This window comes from Rattus norvegicus, chromosome 15 (assembly GCF_036323735.1).
Source record: "Rattus norvegicus strain BN/NHsdMcwi chromosome 15, GRCr8, whole genome shotgun sequence".
NCBI lineage: Eukaryota > Metazoa > Chordata > Mammalia > Rodentia > Muridae > Rattus > Rattus norvegicus.
The window spans coordinates 74,023,778-74,044,288 of record NC_086033.1 but is presented as its reverse complement, the minus strand read 5'-3'; positions in this window follow the sequence as shown (position 1 = coordinate 74,044,288).

Sequence of the window (20,511 nt, the reverse complement as noted above, 5' to 3'; positions counted from 1 at the left end):
ATGTTTGAACACTGTAAATCAGCTCAACAAGTACTATGTGCCGTTATGGTTTAAAATTGAACTAGAAATAATTCTATTTCTATATTCCAAACAAAATCAAAATTAATGCAGAAAGCAGAGAAATGGCTGTCACTGATGTACAGCTTAGTGGGTTAAATGCTCTTGGTGGAATTGCTCTACTGCAAGGTTTCAGATGTTGTTATTAGAAACACTTGTATTTGCAGTGAAGCAGGTAAGATTAAAGTTTTGTCTTTAGATTTTTTTCTCTTGCTTTTAAATTTCCATGCGGAAAATGCACAAATCTGTTTTTATTGAAAAGATTGTTTTCATACAATATATTCTGATTCCATTTTCCTGTCCTGTATCCTGCCAGATCGAAATATTCAATTTCACCAATTCTTCCTCTTTCTTCTTAGAAAGCAGACAAAAGATAATTCACACAAGAATGAAATAAAAACAAAACAAAACAAATTCCAAGAAAAAAAAAAAAAACCACAAAGTCAAACATAAGAACACAAAATTGGAAGCCATATTTGATCAATAGACCAGTCGGACACCATATGTGTAAACAATGCAATATCACACACACACACACACACACACACACACACGTACAATTTAGTGAAGTGCATGCTTAAATTGTATGGATAATTAATGTGTCTTCAATATTGAGTGAGACCCTGTTTCCCTTATTATTAGTTGTCAATTGGAAGTAGCTCTTTATTTACCCATGAAAGCTCTTTTCCGCTTCCCTGACACAGACCTGCGAACCTGCCTAACTTGAATGGCCTTTGCCTGCTTCCACAGCCTCTGTGGGTTCATAGGAGAATGTGCTTAAGCGGATATCCCTGTACTTGACAAGTGAAAATAACTCTAGCCCCAAATATATTCCATAGAAAATATATAATTCACAAAACCTCTTGGAATGTCTCATAATCCTATTCTATAAATGCTTACCACTGCGCTTTTAATATTTTTAAGTATATCAAGGGGATAGTGTGATAAGGTATTCAGCTAAAAATAAAAGTCATGCTATATTACAAAATGCCTAAGCTACATTTCATATTTCCCTAGAAAATGAAGTAATTTTTAATAAAATCTGTTGATTTTCATAAACATTTCCATGTTTATTATTTAATAGAATTCAATATATAAAAATGCCACCATTTTACACATTTACATTGATACACATGTGCTTCTACCACATTCACTATTTTAAGTTATCAGTAATAAAGCACATCTAAACAGTCTTGTCTGAATCTCTCTGTGAAGAATATTCAAATTTAGCTTGCTGTATATATTATTTGAAATTATACATCTTAGTTTTGATGTTTTTAATAATGTAGGCTCTGGAAAAAGAGAATATATTGTTTAATTCATTCATGACCTGTATTTGGTTGTTCTTAGGCCTCGTTCTCTTTGCAGATTTGATCTTCTTAGGTTTCATCTATTCCTACTGGTGCATAAGCACTGATAATACTGGAATTTTAATCAATTTTTCCAGCACAGCTCATGTGTGATTGTGAGCCTCCTTTTTTTGTAGTTAATTATCATTCATTTGTCTTCTCTTCTAAAACGACTTTTCAAATCTTTCACCCATTTTATTTGGTTCTCTTCTTAATGAATTAAAAATAGATATTATAGATGTTTGTTTTGATAAAGTTTTCTCCAGGTGTGTAGATTGCTTATTCATTTTCTTATCAGTTTATTTTGATGAGAATGTATTGATATTTATGAAGCCCATTATACGTGTTCATTTCATGGCTATTGATTTCTGCTATTTGTCTAAGAATTCTTGTCAATCCTAATTCAAAAAGGCTTTATAATAACTTTTCATCTAAATTCCTCATAATTTCTACTGTAATGGTCAAGTGCGTGACCTCCCTGAAACTCGCTTTTGCTAAATATAGGGGTTCTGAGTAAAGGTTATATCTTAAAAAAGTAGAAAAGTATAATTTATTTAAGAACATATTTTCCTGTTCTTGTGAATAAGGCATAGGAAGTCATGCTAACACTTTTCATCCAACTGTCATGATTTCTTAGCCATTAACATTATAAGAGTTTCCATAATCATCCACACACCTGTGGAAGGTCATGAGAATCTTGAGCTTTAAAAAGTCTATGAACAGTTCTGGGTGACATGTTGGACAATATGTTCTGTCCACAGGCTATATTGCAGTTAAATATTCTCATAGTGGGACAGCCTCTAGATTCATTTGTTCAGCTACCCTGAAGGCAGTGAGAGAAGATAATGTGTAACAGTTATGGAACTAAAGTGAAATGTCTCAAAATGTTTCTCAAATATTAAGTTCTCTCAAGTGGAAATCATTAAAGATATCGCTGAATGATCATTTTAAATATTATGTTGTATAATTCTGGAAATACTAAAAATATAATTTATGAAGTAGAGATTGATGTCCTCACATGTGACTCTACAAATAAAGCGGTCACTGAAAAATACTTGGAAGAGATCCAAGCAGGTGTTACTATATATGATTCTAATCAAAGTACTCATATAAGAGGCTATGAATCATAAAGAAGTTAGAGATATAAACTGTATAAAGACTCTGTTGTAAAAGCCAAACCAAACAGAATAAATACTTGAAATGGATGCACAAATGAAGGTATAAAAGACCTTCTTAAGTAAGAGATGGTTAGTTCTTTCCACCAAAATGTTTATGTTCTAGAAACTTTGGTGATATATAGAGATGGTTTGCCTGCCAATGACTACCTCTGTTGTTGATAAAACTTTGATCGCTTTGATTAAGGTAGGGGTAAATGTGGGGGTTAGAATGTATTGGGCAATTGTGAGAGAAATTTTCAAGGTAAGAAATTCAGAGAAAAGAATCTCTTGTCTCTGTGGTGATGGATGCTAATGCTTTAAAATTCACACTGCTTCTAGGAACAGCTGTAGCTATGGCACCAAAAAGGAATTTTAATTCTCATATAGGAAACAAAGCTTAGGATAGGAGAGAAATTATATGGTATGAAACTTGTAAGTTCTGACACATCTGAGCTTGACTTAGCAAGATGGCAAGGACTAGCTGCTGCTGCAAAAAAAGACATATTATAGATACTACTCATCTCAATTTGGAAAAACTGGGGAACCTATATTAACCACTACATATGAACACTTTATTTATGATCTTTGCCAACAAGTGCAAAGCATTCCAACCAAAACCTTTTAAAAATAATATTAATTGATATATGACATACTGATAATTGTTTGACTTATACTGGATGAATTTTTTGACCATAAAAAGAACAGAGCAGATTTTTTTTTCTTTACTGGATTGCTCTGGAAATAAGTTTTTTTTCCAAATAATATGAAGTAGACCTATAAATAGAATTTGTTATTCATTTGTCCTGTGCCTAAACGTGTTCTATTTATTTACATTCCAAATCTTGACCCCTTCCCGGTACTCCCTCCAAGAGTTCTTCACCCCACCGTGCCTCCCTTTAACTCTATAGGTTGCTCCCACCTCTGACTCCCTTACACTCCCACCCCTACCCTCATCTTCCCACCTTCTGCCCACACATTGACCTTCCCTGAAGCATCAAGTCTATAAAGGATTAGGCGCATCCTCTCCCACTGAGACCAGAAAAGGCAGTCCTTTGCTACATATGGGTTGGGAAACAGACCGTGTATGCTCTTTGGTTGGTGGCCTAGGCTCTGGGAGATACGGGGTTAGTTATGTTGTTCTTCCTATGGGATTATCATCCCTTTCAGCTTCTTCAATTCTTCTCCTAATTCATCCATAGGATTCCTGGACCTCAGTCCAAGGGTTGTTTAAATATATGCATCTGTCTCAGGAAGCTGCTGGAAGAGCCCTTCAGATGACAGACATGTAGTTTTTCTTATTGTTTATATCATTGTGTGTTTGTTTCTACTATATTCATGCCATTCTTTTTTTTTTATTTTTATTTTTTTTTTATTTTTTTATTTTTTTATTAACTTGAGTATTTCTTATATACATTTCAAGTGTTATTCCCTTTCCCGGTTTCCGGGCAAAATCCCCCTCCCCCCTTCCCTTCCTTATGGGTGTTCCCCTCCCAACCCTCCCCCCATTGCCGCCCTCCCCCCATAGTCTAGTTCACTGGGGGTTCAGTCTTAGCAGGACCCAGGGCTTCCCCTTCCACTGGTGCTCTTACTAGGATATTCATTGCTACCTATGGGGTCAGAGTCCAGGGTCAGTCCATATATAGTCTTTAGGTAGTGGCTTAGTCCCTGGAAGCTCTGGTTGCTTGACATTGTTGTACTTTTGGGGTCTCGAGCCCCTTCAAGCTCTTCCAGTTCTTTCTCTGATTCCTTCAACGGGGGACCTATTCTCAGCTCAGTGGTTTGCTGCTGGCATTCGCCTCTGTATTTGCTGTATTCTGGCTGTGTCTCTCAGGAGCGATCTACATCCGGCTCCTGTCGGTCTGCACTTCTTTGCTTCATCCATCTTGTCCAATTGGGTGGCTATATGTATGGGCCACCTGTGGGGCAGGCTCTGAATGGGTGTTCCTTCAGTCTCTGTTTTAATCTTTGCCTCTCCCTTCCCAGCCAAGGGTATTCTTTTTCCTCATTTAAAGAAGGAGTGAAGCATTCACATTTTGATCATCCGTCTTGAGTTTCGTTTGTTCTAGGGATCTAGGGTAATTCAAGCATTTGGGCTAATAGCCACTTATCAATGAGTGCATACCATGTATGTCTTTCTGTGATTGGGTTAGCTCACTCAGGATGATATTTTCCAGTTCCAACCATTTGCCTACGAATTTCATAGACTCGTTGTTTTTGATAGCTGAGTAATATTCCATTGTGTAGATGTACCACATTTTCTGTATCCATTCCTCTGTTGAAGGGCATCTCGGTTCTTTCCATTTTCTGGCTATTATAAATAAGGCTGCGATGAACATAGTGGAGCACGTGTCTCTTTTATATGTTGAGGCATCTTTTGGGTATATGCCCAAGAGAGGTATAGCTGGATCCTCAGGCAGTTCAATGTCCAATTTTCTGAGGAACCTCCAGACTGATTTCCAGAATGGTTTTACCAGTCTGCAACCCCACCAACAATGGAGGAGTGTTCCTCTTTCTCCACATCCTCGCCAGCATCTGCTGTCACCTGAGTTTTTGATCTTAGCCAATCGCACTGGTGTGAGGTGAAATCTCAGGGTTGTTTTGATTTGCATTTCCCTTATGACTAAAGATGTTGAACATTTCTTTAGGTGTTTCTCAGCCATTCGGCATTCCTCAGCTGTGAATTCTTTGTTTAGCTCTGAACCCCATTTTTTAATAGGGTTATTTGTTTCCCTGCGGTCTAACTTCTTGAGTTCTTTGTATATTTTGGATATAAGGCCTCTATCTGTTGTAGGATTGGTAAAGATCTTTTCCCAATCTGTTGGTTGCCGTTTTGTCCTAACCACAGTGTCCTTTGCCTTACAGAAGCTTTGCAGTTTTATGAGATCCCATTTGTCGATTCTTGATCTTAGAGCATAAGCCATTGGTGTTTTGTTCAGGAAATTTTTTCCAGTGCCCTTGTGTTCCAGATGCTTCCCTAGTTTTTCTTCTATTAGTTTGAGTGTGTCTGGTTTGATGTGGAGGTCCTTGATCCACTTGGACTTAAGCTTTGTACAGGGTGATAAGCATGGATCGATCTGCATTCTTCTACATGTTGCCCTCCAGTTGAACCAGCACCATTTGCTGAAAATGCTATCTTTTTTCCATTGGATGGTTTTGGCTCCTTTGTCAAAAATCAAGTGACCATAGGTGTGTGGGTTCATTTCTGGGTCTTCAATTCTATTCCATTGGTCTATCTGTCTGTCTCTGTACCAATACCATGCAGTTTTTATCACTATTGCTCTGTAATACTGCTTGAGTTCAGGAATAGTGATTCCCCCTGAAGTCCTTTTATTGTTGAGGATAGCTTTAGCTATCCTGGGTTTTTTGTTATTCCAGATGAATTTGCAAATTGTTCTGTCTAACTCTTTGAAGAATTGGATTGGTATTTTGATGGGAATTGCATTGAATCTGTAGATTGTTTTTGGTAAAATGGCCATTTTTACTATATTAATCCTGCCAATCCATGAGCATGGGAGATCTTTCCATCTTCTGTGGTCTTCTTCAATTTCTTTTCTCAGTGTCTTGAAGTTCTTATTGTACAGATCTTTTACTTGCTTGGTTAAAGTCACACCGAGGTACTTTATATTATTTGGGTCTATTATGAAGGGTGTCGTTTCCCTAATTTCTTTCTCGGCTTGTTTCTCTTTTGTATAGAGGAAGGCAACTGATTTATTTGAGTTAATTTTATACCCAGCCACTTTGCTGAAGTTGTTTATCAGCTTTAGTAGTTCTCTGGTGGAACTTTTGGGATCACTTAAATATACTATCATGTCATCTGCAAATAGTGATATTTTGACTTCTTCTTTTCCGATCTGTATCCACTTGATCTCCTTTTGTTGTCTGATTGCTCTGGCTAGAATTTCAAGAACTATATTGAATAAGTAGGGAGAGAGTGGGCAGCCTTGTCTAGTCCCTGATTTTAGTGGGATTGCTTCAAGTTTCTCTCCATTTAGTTTAATGTTAGCAACTGGTTTGCTGTATATGGCTTTTACTATGTTTAGGTATGGGCCTTGAATTCCTATTCTTTCCAGGACTTTTATCATGAAGGGGTGTTGAATTTTGTCAAATGCTTTCTCAGCATCTAATGAAATGATCATGTGGTTTTGTTCTTTCAGTTTGTTTATATGATGGATCACGTTGATGGTTTTCCGTATATTAAACCATCCCTGCATGCCTGGGATGAAGCCTACTTGATCATGGTGGATGATTGTTTTGATGTGCTCTTGAATTCGGTTTGCCAGAATTTTATTGAGTATTTTTGCGTCGATATTCATAAGGGAAATTGGTCTGAAGTTCTCTTTCTTTGTTGTGTCTTTGTGTGGTTTAGGTATAAGAGTAATTGTGGCTTCGTAGAAGGAATTCGGTAGTGCTCCATCTGTTTCAATTTTGTGGAATAGTTTGGATAATATTGGTATGAGGTCTTCTATGAAGGTTTGATAGAATTCTGCACTAAACCCGTCTGGACCTGGGCTCTTTTTGGTTGGAAGACCTTTAATGACTGCTTCTATTTCCTTAGGAGTTATGGGGTTGTTTAACTGGTTTATCTGTTCCTGATTTAACTTCGATACCTGGTATCTGTCTAGGAAATTGTCCATTTCCTGAAGATTTTCAAATTTTGTTGAATATAGGTTTTTATAGTAAGATCTGATGATTTTTTGAATTTCCTCTGAATCTGTAGTTATGTCTCCCTTTTCATTTCTAATTTTGTTAATTTGGACGCACTCTCTGTGTCCTCTCGTTAGTCTGGCTAAGGGTTTATCTATCTTGTTGATTTTCTCAAAGAACCAACTTTTGGTTCTGTTGATTCTTTCTATGGTCCTTTTTGTTTCTACTTGGTTGATTTCAGCTCTGAGTTTGATTATTTCCTGCCTTCTACTCCTCCTGGGTGTATTTGCTTCTTTTTGTTCTAGAGCTTTTAGGTGTGCTGTCAAGCTGCTGACATATGCTCTTTCCTGTTTCTTTCTGCAGGCACTCAGCGCTATGAGTTTTCCTCTTAGCACAGCTTTCATTGTGTCCCATAAGTTTGGGTATGTTGTATCTTCATTTTCATTAAATTCTAAAAAGTTTTTAATTTCTTTCTTTATTTCTTCCTTGACCAGGTTACCATTGAGTAGAGCATTGTTCAATTTCCACGTATATGTGGGCATTCTTCCCTTATTGTTATTGAAGACCAGTTTTAGGCCGTGGTGGTCCGATAGCATGCATGGGATTATCTCTATCTTTCTGTACCTGTTGAGGCCCGTTTTTTTGACCAATTATATTGTCAATTTTGGAGAAAGTACCATGAGGAGCTGAGAAGAAGGTATATCCTTTTGCTTTAGGATAGAATGTTCTATAAATATCCGTTAAGTCCATTTGGCTCATGACTTCTCTTACTCTGTCGACATCACTGTTTAATTTCTGTTTCCATGATCTGTCCATTGATGAGAGTGGGGTGTTGAAGTCTCCCACTATTATTGTGTGAGGTGCAATGTGTGTTTTGAGCTTTAGTAAGGTTTCTTTTACGTATGTAGGTGCCCTTGTATTTGGGGCATAGATATTTAGGATTGAGAGTTCATCTTGGTGGATTTTTCCTTTGATGAATATGAAGTGTCCTTCCTTATCTTTTTTGATGACTTTTAGTTGGAAATTGATTTTATTTGATATTAGAATGGCTACTCCAGCTTGCTTCTTCTGACCATTTGCTTGGAAAGTTGTTTTCCAGCCTTTCACTCTGAGGTAGTGTCTGTATTTGTCTCTGATGTGTGTTTCCTGTAGGCAGCAGAATGCAGGGTCCTCATTGCGTATCCAGTTTGTTAATCTATGTCTTTTTATTGGGGAGTTGAGGCCATTGATATTGAGAGATATTAAGGAATAGTGATTATTGCTTCCCTTTATATTCATATTTGGATGTGAGGTTTTGTTTGTGTGCTTTCATTCTCTTTGTTTTGTTGCCAAGACGATTAGTTTCTTGCTTCTTCTAGGGTATAGCTTGCCTCCTTATGTTGGGCTTTACCATTTATTATCCTTTGTAGTGCTGGATTTGTAGAAACATATTGTGTAAATTTGGTTTTGTCATGGAATATCTTGGTTTCTCCATCAATGTTAATTGAGAGTTTTGCTGGATACAGTAACCTGGGCTGGCATTTGTGTTCTCTTAGGGTCTGTATAACATCAGTCCAGGATCTTCTGGCCTTCATAGTTTCTGGCGAGAAGTCTGGTGTGATTCTGATAGGTCTCCCTTTATATGTTACTTGACCTTTTTCCCTTACTGCTTTTAATATTCTTTCTTTATTTTGTGCGTTTGGTGTTTTGACAATTATGTGACGGGAGGTGTTTCTTTTCTGGTCCAATCTATTTGGAGTTCTGTAGGCTTCTTGTATGTCTATGGGTATCTCTTTTTTTAGGTTAGGGAAGTTTTCTTCTATGATTTTGTTGAAGATATTTACTGGTCCTTTGAGCTGGGAGTCTTCACTCTCTTCTATACCTATTATCCTTAGGTTTGATCTTCTCATTGAGTCCTGGATTTCCTGTATGTTTTGGACCAGTAGCTTTTTCCGCTTTACATTATCTTTGACAGTTGAGTCAATGATTTCTATGGAATCTTCTGCTCCTGAGATTCTCTCTTCCATCTCTTGAATTCTGTTGGTGAGGCTTGTATCTACAGCTCCTTGTCTCTGCTTTTGGTTTTCTATATCCAGGGTTGTTTCCATGTGTTCTTTCTTGATTGCTTCTATTTCCATTTTTAATTCCTTCAACTGTTTGATTGTGTTTTCCTGGAATTCTTTCAGGGATTTTTGCGATTCCTCACTGTAGGCTTTTACTTGTTTATTAATGTTTTCCTGTGCTTCCCTAAGTGTGTTCATGTCTTTCTTGAAGTCCTCCAGCATCATGATCAAATATGATTTTGTAACTAGATCTTGCTTTTCTGGTGTGTTTGGATATTCCATGTTTGTTTTGGTGGGAGAATTGGGCTCCGATGATGGCATGTAGTCTTGGTTTCTGTTGCTTGGGTTCCTGCGCTTGCCTCTCGCCATCAGATTATCTCTAGTGTTACTTTGTTCTGCTATTTCTGACAGTGGCTAGACTGTCCTATAAGCCTGTGTAACAGGAGTGCTGTAGACCTGTTTTCCTCTCTTTCAGTCAGTTATGGGGACAGAGTGTTCTGCTTTCTGGCGTGTAGTTTTTCCTCTCTACAGGTCTTCAGCTGTTCCTGTGGGTCTGTGTCTTGAGTTCACCAGGTAGCTTTCTTGCAGCAGAAAATTTGGTCTTACCTGTGGTCCCGAGGCTCAGGTTCGCTCGTGGGGTGCTCCCCACGGGCTCTCTGCAGCGGCAGCAACCAGGAAGACCTGTGCTGCCCCTTCCGGGAGCTTCAGTGCACCAGGGTTCCAGATGGTCTTTGGCTTTTTCCTCTGGCGTCTGAGATGTGTGTGCAGGGAGCAGTCACTTCTGGTTTCCCAGGCTTGTCTGCCTCTCTGAAGGTTTAGCTCTCCCTCCCATGGGATTTGGGTGCAGAGAACTGTTTATCCGGTCTGTTTCTTTCAGGTTCCGGCAGTGTCTCAGGCACAGGGGTCCTGCCGCTCCTGGGCCCTTCCCCACGGGAGCCCAGAGGCCTTATACAGTTTCCTCTTGGGCCAGGGATGTGGGCAGGGGTGAGCAGAGTTGGTGGTCTCTTCCGCTCTGCAGCCTCAGGAGTGCCCACCTGACCAGGCGGTTGGGTCTCTCTCTCACCGGGTCTGGGAGCAGAGAGCTGCTGCGGGCCGGGATCCGCGGGTGTGGGACTTCCGGTAAACACAGAACGTGCCAGGTCCTCGAGAAATTCTGCTTTCCTGTGTCCCAAGCTCACCAGGCAGCTTTCTTGCAGCAGAAAATTTTGTCTTACCTGTGGTCCCGAGGCTCAGGTTCGGTCGTGGGGTGCTCCCCACGGGCTCTCTGCAGCGGCAGCCACCAGGAAGCTATTCATGCCATTCTTACCATCACAAGACTAGATAGTTGGAATTTATATGTGATATTTCAAAGTAATTTGAAAATTTCCCTAACTTTTTTTCTGGAAATTCTAGAACTGCCATGACATGAGTCTACACATCACCATGGAGCTTTCTCTCTTTATCATATTGAACAGTGAATGTCATAAATCATTTTAACAGTATTATAACTTCACAATTATTTGGTTTTTCAAAATACATTTTTAGGAGCATGTTTCATTTCAAATTCATGTGGTATTGTTTTGATACATTAATTTTTAAGCATCTAACGATACTATATTTCTAGTATAAGTTGATTTATTTGTTTTATTTTACAAATTTCACCATAATTCTGTAATTAATTTATTTTTTATTTTGTTATCCAAACTCTTGCTTTCATTAGATATTTATTACTTCCTATTACTACTTATGAATTTCAATGTAAAGGCATGTTATCACCAAATAACTATAAATTTTTTTTTTCTTTTCTATTTTTCGGAGCTGGGGACCGAACCCAGGGCCTTGTGCTTGCTAGGCAAGCGCTCTAGCACTGAGCTAAATCCCCAACCCCTATAAATTTATTTTTATGATACTTATCCAAATTTCATTTCTACTGTTGTAATTAAATATCATGACAAAGAATAGCTTTGGAGAGAAAGGAGTTCATTTCAGCTTACAATCCTGTAACCATCAATTATCGTCAACAGTCAATATAGGAACTTTAAACCTCCCATAACCTTATACCCAAAGTCAAGGGCATAAAGAGATGAATGGTCACTCTTATCTGAAAGACATCTTAACGATAATCTCTTGCTCACTCTCTTCCTTGTTCCTAACTGGATTTCTGCACATGAGCGAAAAGGCACTTTGCTTATGCAATTGTTTTGTTTATATTGGGCGGTAAATTTCCACATCAATTAACTTAAATAGTAAATCACTCACAGACGTGCCTACAGGCCAGCCAAGTTTACACAATATCTCACTGAGACCCTCCTCCCTCAAGGTGATTCTAAGCTGTGTCAAGCTGATAACTAAAACCAAAAATTAATATATATTCTTCCTTTATTTTTGCTTTTTGGTTGAGATTAACGGGTTATATCAGGGCCAATAATGTGGACTGGCACTTAAGTTAGTTCCCACTGGATACCCGATTGAAGGCAATGAACCATTTCTCCTTAATTGTCATCAACTACAATAGCTCTTCAGGGACTGAAAGATGCGTAAGCCACTCCTTGATCCATGACTGAAGGTTGATGAGAATATATTTGGTGAGTTCTGTACAGGTAAGCATAGATACAATGGATTCAAGAAAGGAATTTTCACATTACATCTAAAATGCATGACTCTCATATTCATTCATTCTCTTTCATAATATTCCCTTGGCCTTAGAATATGAAATGTTTGAAGATAGAAAAGTCTTATATTCTTAGTACCTTGACTAAGCAGGGATCTCTGATGTATCATTATTGACTGCAAAAAGATGTTTCTCTGACTACAACTGAAGGGAACACAAGACTATGGGTATAGATTTAAACAATATTCGTAAGTTAGAAAACAACTGAGCTGAGAGTTTATTCCTAGACCATATGCATTTTTCAGACATGAGTCTTTAAGCATATCTACCATATAAGGTACAAATTTCCTCTTGTGGACATAGTTGGACAACTTTTGCAATTGACTCACAGTTATGACAGTATGCATCGTCCATAACTGGACAAAGCAATTAATGACTTTTCTCCTAAATACCTATAAGCATCTTCTGGATCTCTGGATTGTAGTAAGCAGAAAAAAAAGCTTCTAGCCATGGTCAAGTTTAGTTTATCTAAATGTACATCCAAGATGTATAGTGACTTCAGCAATGGAGTTTACTCTGCAGTTCTGGTGGGCAATCAAAATAATGTTGATAATCTATACTGCTTTGGTAGACTCTTGAGTCTTCTTAACAAGCAACTCATATGCAAATATGTTAAGTTCTTCATCAAATGCAAATCATAGCTTCAAATATTTTAAATGTGTATGCTTAATATAGAATGCCTGTAGAGAACTGGAGGTGAGGAAGAATTTATGGTAGGAATTCAGATTTTAAGAATTTTGAGTATATTAGATTATATGGAGAGAGAGAGAGAGAGAGAGAGAGAGAGAGAGAGAGAGAGAGAGAGAGAGAGATATTAATGCAGCAATGTTTAAGCAGTTTGAACAAGGAAAACTGGAAAGAACATGGACTAGGGAAAAGGGATAATTTAATGTGTATGAAATCAGCCATGGAAAACCTACTCCCACTCAAAGATTATTGAGAATGACTTTGTTAAGAGTTACCCTCAGTGGATGAGTAATGCTGGTCGCATAAAATATAAGTTATTAAGGGAATGATGCCAAACATAAGCTTAACTTTCCTTAGTGTGATGCCAAGAGCACAACTACTAGATCAAATTGACTTACCTTCTAGAGTGTCTATGACACTTTACATACTTAGTCAAAGTAAATAATGATCCACATTGCCCCAAAACTTTGTCAGTATTATTTTTCCATCATGTTCTGTATTAGAAATGACTTACCTGGTACCAATTAATAGGTATCTCATAATGTTAATCTGTAATGACTCAATCCCAATGATATTAAAGCAAAGCCTAAGGGGCTGGGGATTTAGCTCAGTGGTAGAGCGCTTACCTAGGAAGCGCAAGGCCCTGGGTTCGGTCCCCAGCTCCGAAAAAAAAGAACCAAAATAAATAAATAAATAAATAAAGCAAAGCCTATTTTCACATGTACTTATGCATTATCTTAAAGCCTTTTATTCATTTAAAACTTAGCATATTCCTTTCTGATGAACATTAATACTCTTTTTACAAATCAAATGACAATTTTTTCAGTGGTGTGTGTAATGAGTATTTGCTCTCATTTTTTGACTTTTTAAGTTTATTCCCTGAGAAAAATTTAAAAGATAATCTTTATTTTAAATAATTCCTTATGAATTATCTTATATGAAATTTACATTTTTGGGTTGTATGACAACCAATCATTAACACTCTGAAGACATTCTGATATTCTACTCTTACCATCAGGGAGATTCATTTACAGTTCTTTTTCATTTATATATCTTTATGCTTGGAACTTACAAAAGAGAGCACTATTGATTTGTGTGTCAGATGGTTGGAAATTTGAGAGCCATTATTTTAAATTTTGAACTACACGTGCTGTGAGTCAAATTTTTAGAAAGGAATGTGGCATATTTGTTTCAAATACCAATGTCTGCATTTCCATCACCATTTGTTAAGCTAATCTATCTTTGTTTTGCATGGTTGCCCTTGCTCTTTCATCAAAGTTCAGCAGGGCTTATTCATGTAAGTCAGCTCCTACTCTCATTAGGTCTAGCCCATGTTTGTGGATTCATTCCCACTACTACAGTAAATGTAGAGTTTGTCAGAGAGTACTGTCGGTCTTTGAACTTTGCATTAATATTTGGTACTCTGAATCTTCTTTTATTTCAAAAACATTATGATTTATTTTTCAGTAACCACAAAATAATTTATTGGCATTGCAAACTCTGAAAAATGAACAAAATTGACCCGAGCATTTCTGTCCAAAAACAAAGACTATCTCTCTATTCACTAATATTTCTTCCATTTAATTTAAAGAGAGTGTGGTTTCCTAAAAACAGATCAGAGATATTTCATTAGATTTATACTTACATGTTTAGTTTTGGAACTAATGGAGTGATACTATGCAATATGCATATTCTATATAACAATATGAATACAGACACACACTTGTAATACATGTAGCCACAAAACAATGCTATTTTTAAAAATTAAAATCCTTAAGAGATGTAATTACCATTTTGATAACATGTGTCTTTCAAATCTTTATAAATTCTTGACAAATTTCAAAGTAAATAATATTTACGCATATTTCTCTTAATTTATGTTGTAGACAAATTGTTTAAAAATTTTGAAGTCTTACTTCTCTATGAAAATTAAATTAGTGAATTCATCACCAAGCAAGCAGATAAAACTTGCAAGACTTTGCCTTGCCTTTTTTACTTAATAAAGGGATTCACTGTGGTTATAAACAGGTCATTTTAAAGAAGATGCTTATCAGATTATAAGGAGTAGACATGGAAATTAGAGAGTAATTGAAATAGCAATGTATCAACAGCTTTTGTAGAATGATTCTATTCAGAAAGATGCTTTGGTGATGAGTCAACATTGGGGCAAACATTCCCATCCAAAAGTGAGGCCCTGCTTTCTACCATCTGTCACAGCAAAGATTCAGAAAACACAAAAACGATGAAGATATATTCGGCAAACTGAGTTTTTGTAGTTTCCTTTCAAATATTAAAATAACTTCAAAAATTTAGAAAACCATTTATTTGCTTTCCTCCTTGATAATATTAATGATTTTGATTTCAGTTTTTCATTTGTTTTGCTTTTGTTTTTTTCCTCAGGTAACATTGGTGAAGGATCCAGGAAGGTGATAGAAAGGTGGAATAAACATTAAATTTTTGTACATTCTTTGGTGATTTTTTTTGTAACTACAAAAATTTGCTACAAATGTATGCATTTAATTCTAATCAGTCATTGATGTCTGTGTGATCCCTAAACATAATTGTGGACTATAAAAATGTAACACCTTAATTACATTCATAACTAGAAACAGTATGTCTGCTTTTGTATCTTTATGCTGTATTTTAACACTTTATATTACTTAGATTATTTTGCTTTGGTTACAATGCCTCAAGTAGAAAAGCTGTCCAAGGTTGTGGTTTGCCCTGGAGTTATCTGTATTTTGATGCTAATTCCACTGCCCCAAGGACAGCTGCCTAGTCACTTACTCAGGAATCAGGTGACTTCACCAGAAACTTCTCCCCATTGAATTTGTAAAATACAGGTGTGGGGCAGGTACAGTATAGAAGGAGGCCTGTCATTGGAGGAGAAGAAAGGATGGGAAGGAGAGAAGTTTAAGGAGGAAGAGGAGACTGGAATGGAGAGGGGAAGAGACAGGAGGTGAGGGAGAAAGAGAGAAGCCTTGGCAGAACGATGGAGGCTGATGTTATGATTCAGCTGTCTGTTTTTACAGGTTGTTTATAATGTTCCTAATGGATGGATAGTACTAGGCTTTGTTTAGGTGGGCAATTATATTTTATCAATTGGATCTAAGATTATTGTGTTGTGTTTTCTTTTTTTTTTATTTTTTTTTTATTAACTTGAGTATTTCTTATATATATTTCGAGTGTTATTCCCTTTCCCAGTTTCCGGGCAAACATCCCCCTCCCCCCTCCCCTTCCTTATGGGTGTTCCCCTCCCAACCCTCCCCCCATTGCCGCCCTCCCCCCATAGACTAGTTCACTGGGAGTTCAGTCTTAGCAGGACCCAGGGCTTCCGCTTCCACTGGTGCTCTTACTAGGATATTCATTGCTACCTATGGGGTCAGAGTCCAGGGTCAGTCCATGTATAGTCTTTAGGTAGTGGCTTAGTCCCTGGAAGCTCTGGTTGCTTGGCATTGTTGTACTTTTGGAGTCTCGAGCCCCTTCAAGCTCTTCCAGTTCTTTCTCTGATTCCTTCAATAGGGGACCTATTCTCAGTTCAGTGGTTTGCTGCTGGCATTCGCCTCTATATTTGCTGTATTCTGGCTGTGTCTCTCAGTAGCGATCTACATCCGGCTCCTGTCGGTCTGCACTTCTTTGCTTCATCCATCTTGTCTAATTGGGTGGCTGTATATGTATGGGCCACATGTGGGGCAGGCTCTGAATGGGTGGTCCTTCAGTCTCTGTTTTAATCTTTGCCTCTCCCTTCCCTGCCAAGGGTATTCTTTTTCCTCATTTAAAGAAGGAGTGAAGCATTCACATTTTGATCATCCGTCTTGAGTTTCGTTTGTTCTAGGGATCTAGGGTAATTCAAGCATTTGGGCTAATAGCCACTTATCAATGAGTGCATACCATGTATGTCTTTCTGTGATTGGGTTAGCTCACTCAGGATGATATTTTCCAGTTCAAACAATTGCCTACGAATTTCATAAAGTCGTTGTTTTTGATAGCTGAGTAATATTCCATTGTGTAGATGTACCACATTTTCTGTATCCATTTCTCTGTTGAAGGGCATCTGGGTTCTTTCCATTTTCTGGCTATTATAAATAAGGCTGCGATGAACATAGTGGAGCACGTGTCTCTTTTATATGTTGAGGCATCTTTTGGGTATATGCCCAAGAGAGGTATAGCTGGATCCTCAGGCAGTTCAATGTCCAATTTTCTGAGGAACCTCCAGACTGATTTCCAGAATGGTTTTACCAGTCTGCAATCCCACCAACAATGGAGGAGTGTTCTTCTTTCTCCACATCCTCGCCAGCATCTGCTGTCACCTGAGTTTTTGATCTTAGCCATTCTCACTGGTGTGAGGTGAAATCTCAGGGTTGTTTTGATTTGCATTTCCCTTATGACTAAAGATGTTGAACATTTCTTTAGGTGTTTCTCAGCCATTCGGCATTCCTCAGCTGTGAATTCTTTGTTTAGCTCTGAACCCCATTTTTTAATAGGGTTATTTGTTTCCCTGCGGTCTAACTTCTTGAGTTCTTTGTATATTTTGGATATAAGGCCTCTATCTGTTGTAGGATTGGTAAAGATCTTTTCCCAATCTGTTGGTTGCCGTTTTGTCCTAACCACAGTGTCCTTTGCCTTACAGAAGCTTTGCAGTTTTATGAGATCATATTTGTTGATTCTTGATCTTAGAGCATAAGCCATTGGTGTTTTGTTCAGGAAATTTTTTCCAGTGCCCATGTGTTCCAGATGCTTCCCTAGTTTTTCTTCTATTAGTTTGAGTGTGTCTGGTTTGATGTGGAGGTCTTTGATCCACTTGGACTTAAGCTTTGTACAGGGTGATAAGCATGGATCGATCTGCATTCTTCTACATGTTGCCCTCCAGTTGAACCAGCACCATTTGCTGAAAATGCTATCTTTTTTCCATTGGATGGTTTTGGCTCCTTTGTCAAAAATCAAGTGACCATAGGTGTGTGGGTTCATTTCTGGGTCTTCAATTCTATTCCATTGGTCTATCTGTCTGTCTCTGTACCAATACCATGCAGTTTTTATCACTATTGCTCTGTAATACTGCTTGAGTTCAGGGATAGTGATTCCCCCTGAAGTCCTTTTATTGTTGAGGATAGCTTTAGCTATCCTGGGTTTTTTGTTATTCCAGATGAATTTGCAAATTGTTCTGTCTAACTCTTTGAAGAATTGGATTGGTATTTTGATGGGGATTGTATTGAATCTGTAGATTGCTTTTGGTAAAATGGCCATTTTTACTATATTAATCCTGCCAATCCATGAGCATGGGAGATCTTTCCATCTTCTGAGGTCTTCTTCAATTTCTTTCCTCAGTGTCTTGAAGTTCTTATTGTACAGATCTTTTACTTGCTTGGTTAAAGTCACACCGAGGTACTTTATATTATTTGGGTCTATTATGAAGGGTGTCGTTTCCCTAATTTCTTTCTCAGCTTGTTTCTCTTTTGTATAGAGGAAGGCAACTTATTTATTTGAGTTAATTTTATACCCAGCCACTTTGCTGAAGTTGTTTATCAGCTTTAGTAGTTCTCTGGTGGAACTTTTAGGATCATTTAAATATACTATCATGTCATCTGCAAATAGTGATATTTTGACCTCTTCTTTTCCGATCTGTATCCCTTTGATCTCCTTTTGTTGTCTGATTGCTCTGGCTAGAACTTCAAGAACTATATTGAATAAGTAGGGAGAGAGTGGGCAGCCTTGTCTAGTCCCTGATTTTAGTGGGATTGCTTCAAGTTTCTCTCCATTTAGTTTAATGTTAGCAACTGGTTTGCTGTATATGGCTTTTACTATGTTTAGTTATGGGACTTGAATTCCTATTCTTTCCAGGACTTTTATCATGAAGGGGTGTTGAATTTTGTCAAATGCTTTCTCAGCATCTAATGAAATGATCATGTGGTTCTGTTCTTTCAGTTTGTTCATATAATGGATCACGTTGATGGTTTTCCGTATATTAAACCATCCCTGCATGCCTGGGATGAAGCCTACTTGATCATGGTGGATGATTGTTTTGATGCGCTCTTGAATTCGGTTTGCCAGAATTTTATTGAGTATTTTTGCGTCGATATTCATAAGGGAAATTGGTCAGAAGTTCTCTTTCTTTGTTGTGTCTTTGTGTGGTTTAGGTATAAGAGTAATTGTGGCTTCGTAGAAGGAATTCGGTAGTGCTCCATCTGTTTCAATTTTGTGGAATAGTTTGGATAATATTGGTATGAGGTCTTCTATGAAGGTTTGATAGAATTCTGCACTAAACCCGTCTGGACCTGGGCTCTTTTTGGTTGGGAGACCTTTAATGACTGCTTCTATTTCCTTAGGAGTTATGGGGTTGTTTAACTGGTTTATCTGTTCCTGATTTAACTTCGATACCTGGTATCTGTCTAGGATATTGTCCATTTCCTGAAGATTTTCAAAATTTGGTTGAATATAGGTTTTTATAGTAAGATCTGATGATTTTTTGAATTTCCTCCGAATCTGTAGTTATGTCTCCCTTTTCATTTCTGATTTTGTTAATTTGGACACACTCTCTGTGTCCTCTCGTTAGTCTGGCTAAGGGTTTATCTATCTTGTTGATTTTCTCAAAGAACCAACTTTTGGTTCTGTTGATTCTTTCTATGGTCCTTTTTGTTTCTACTTGGTTGATTTCAGCTCTGAGTTTGATTATTTCCTGCCTTCTACTCCTCCTGGGTGTATTTGCTTCTTTTTGTTCTAGAGCTTTTAGGTGTGCTGTCAAGCTGCTGACATATGCTGTTTCCTGTTTCTTTCTGCAGGCACTCAGCGCTATGAGTTTTCCTCTTAGCACAGCTTTCATTGTGTCCCATAAGTTTGAGTATGTTGTATCTTCATTTTCATTAAATTCTAAAAAGTTTTTAATTTCTTTCTTTATTTCTTCCTTGACCAGGTTATCATTGAGTAGAGCATTGTTCAATTTCCACGTATATGTGGGCATTCTTCCCTTATTGTTATTGAAGACCAGTTTTAGGCCGTGGTGGTCCGATAGCACGCATGGGATTATTTCTATCTTTCTGTACCTGTTGAGGCCCGTTTTTTGACCAATTATATGGTCAATTTTGGAGAAAGTACCATGAGGAGCTAAGAAGAAGGTATATCCTTTTGCTTTAAGATAGAATGTTCTGTAAATATCTGTTATGTCCATTTGGCTCATGACTTCTCTTAGTCTGTCTACGTCTCTGTTTAATTTCTGTTTCCATGATCTGTCCATTGATGAGAGTGGGGTGTTGAAATCTCCCACTATTATTGTGTGAGGTGCAATGTGTGTTTTGAGCTTTAGTAAGGTTTCTTTTACGTATGTAGGTGCCCTTGTATTTGGGGCATAGATATTTAGGATTGAGAGTTCATCTTGGTTGATTTTTCCTTTGATGAATATGAAGTGTCCTTCCTTATCTTTTTTGATGACTTTTAGTTGGAAATTGATTTTATTTGATATTAGAATGGCTACTCCAGCTTGCTTCTTCTGACCATTTGCTTGGAAAGTTGTTTTCCAGCCTTTCACTCTGAGGTAGTGTCTGTCTTTGTCTCTGAGGTGGGTTTCCTATAGGCAGTAGAATGCAGGGTCCTCGTTGTGTATCCAGTTTGTTAATCTATGTCTTTTTATTGGGGAGTTGAGGCCATTGATATTGAGAGATATTAAGGAATAGTGATTATTGCTTCCCGTTATATTCATATTTGGATGTGAGGTTATGTTTGTGTGCTTTCATTCTCTTTCTTTTGTTGCCAAGACGATTAGTTTCTTGCTTCTTCTAGGGTATAGCTTGCCTCCTTATGTTGGGCTTTACCATTTCTTATCCTTTGTAGTGCTGGATTTGTAGAAACATATTGTGTAAATTTGGTTTTGTCATGGAATATCTTGGTTTCTCCATCAATGTTAATTGAGAGTTTTGCTGGATACAGTAACCTGG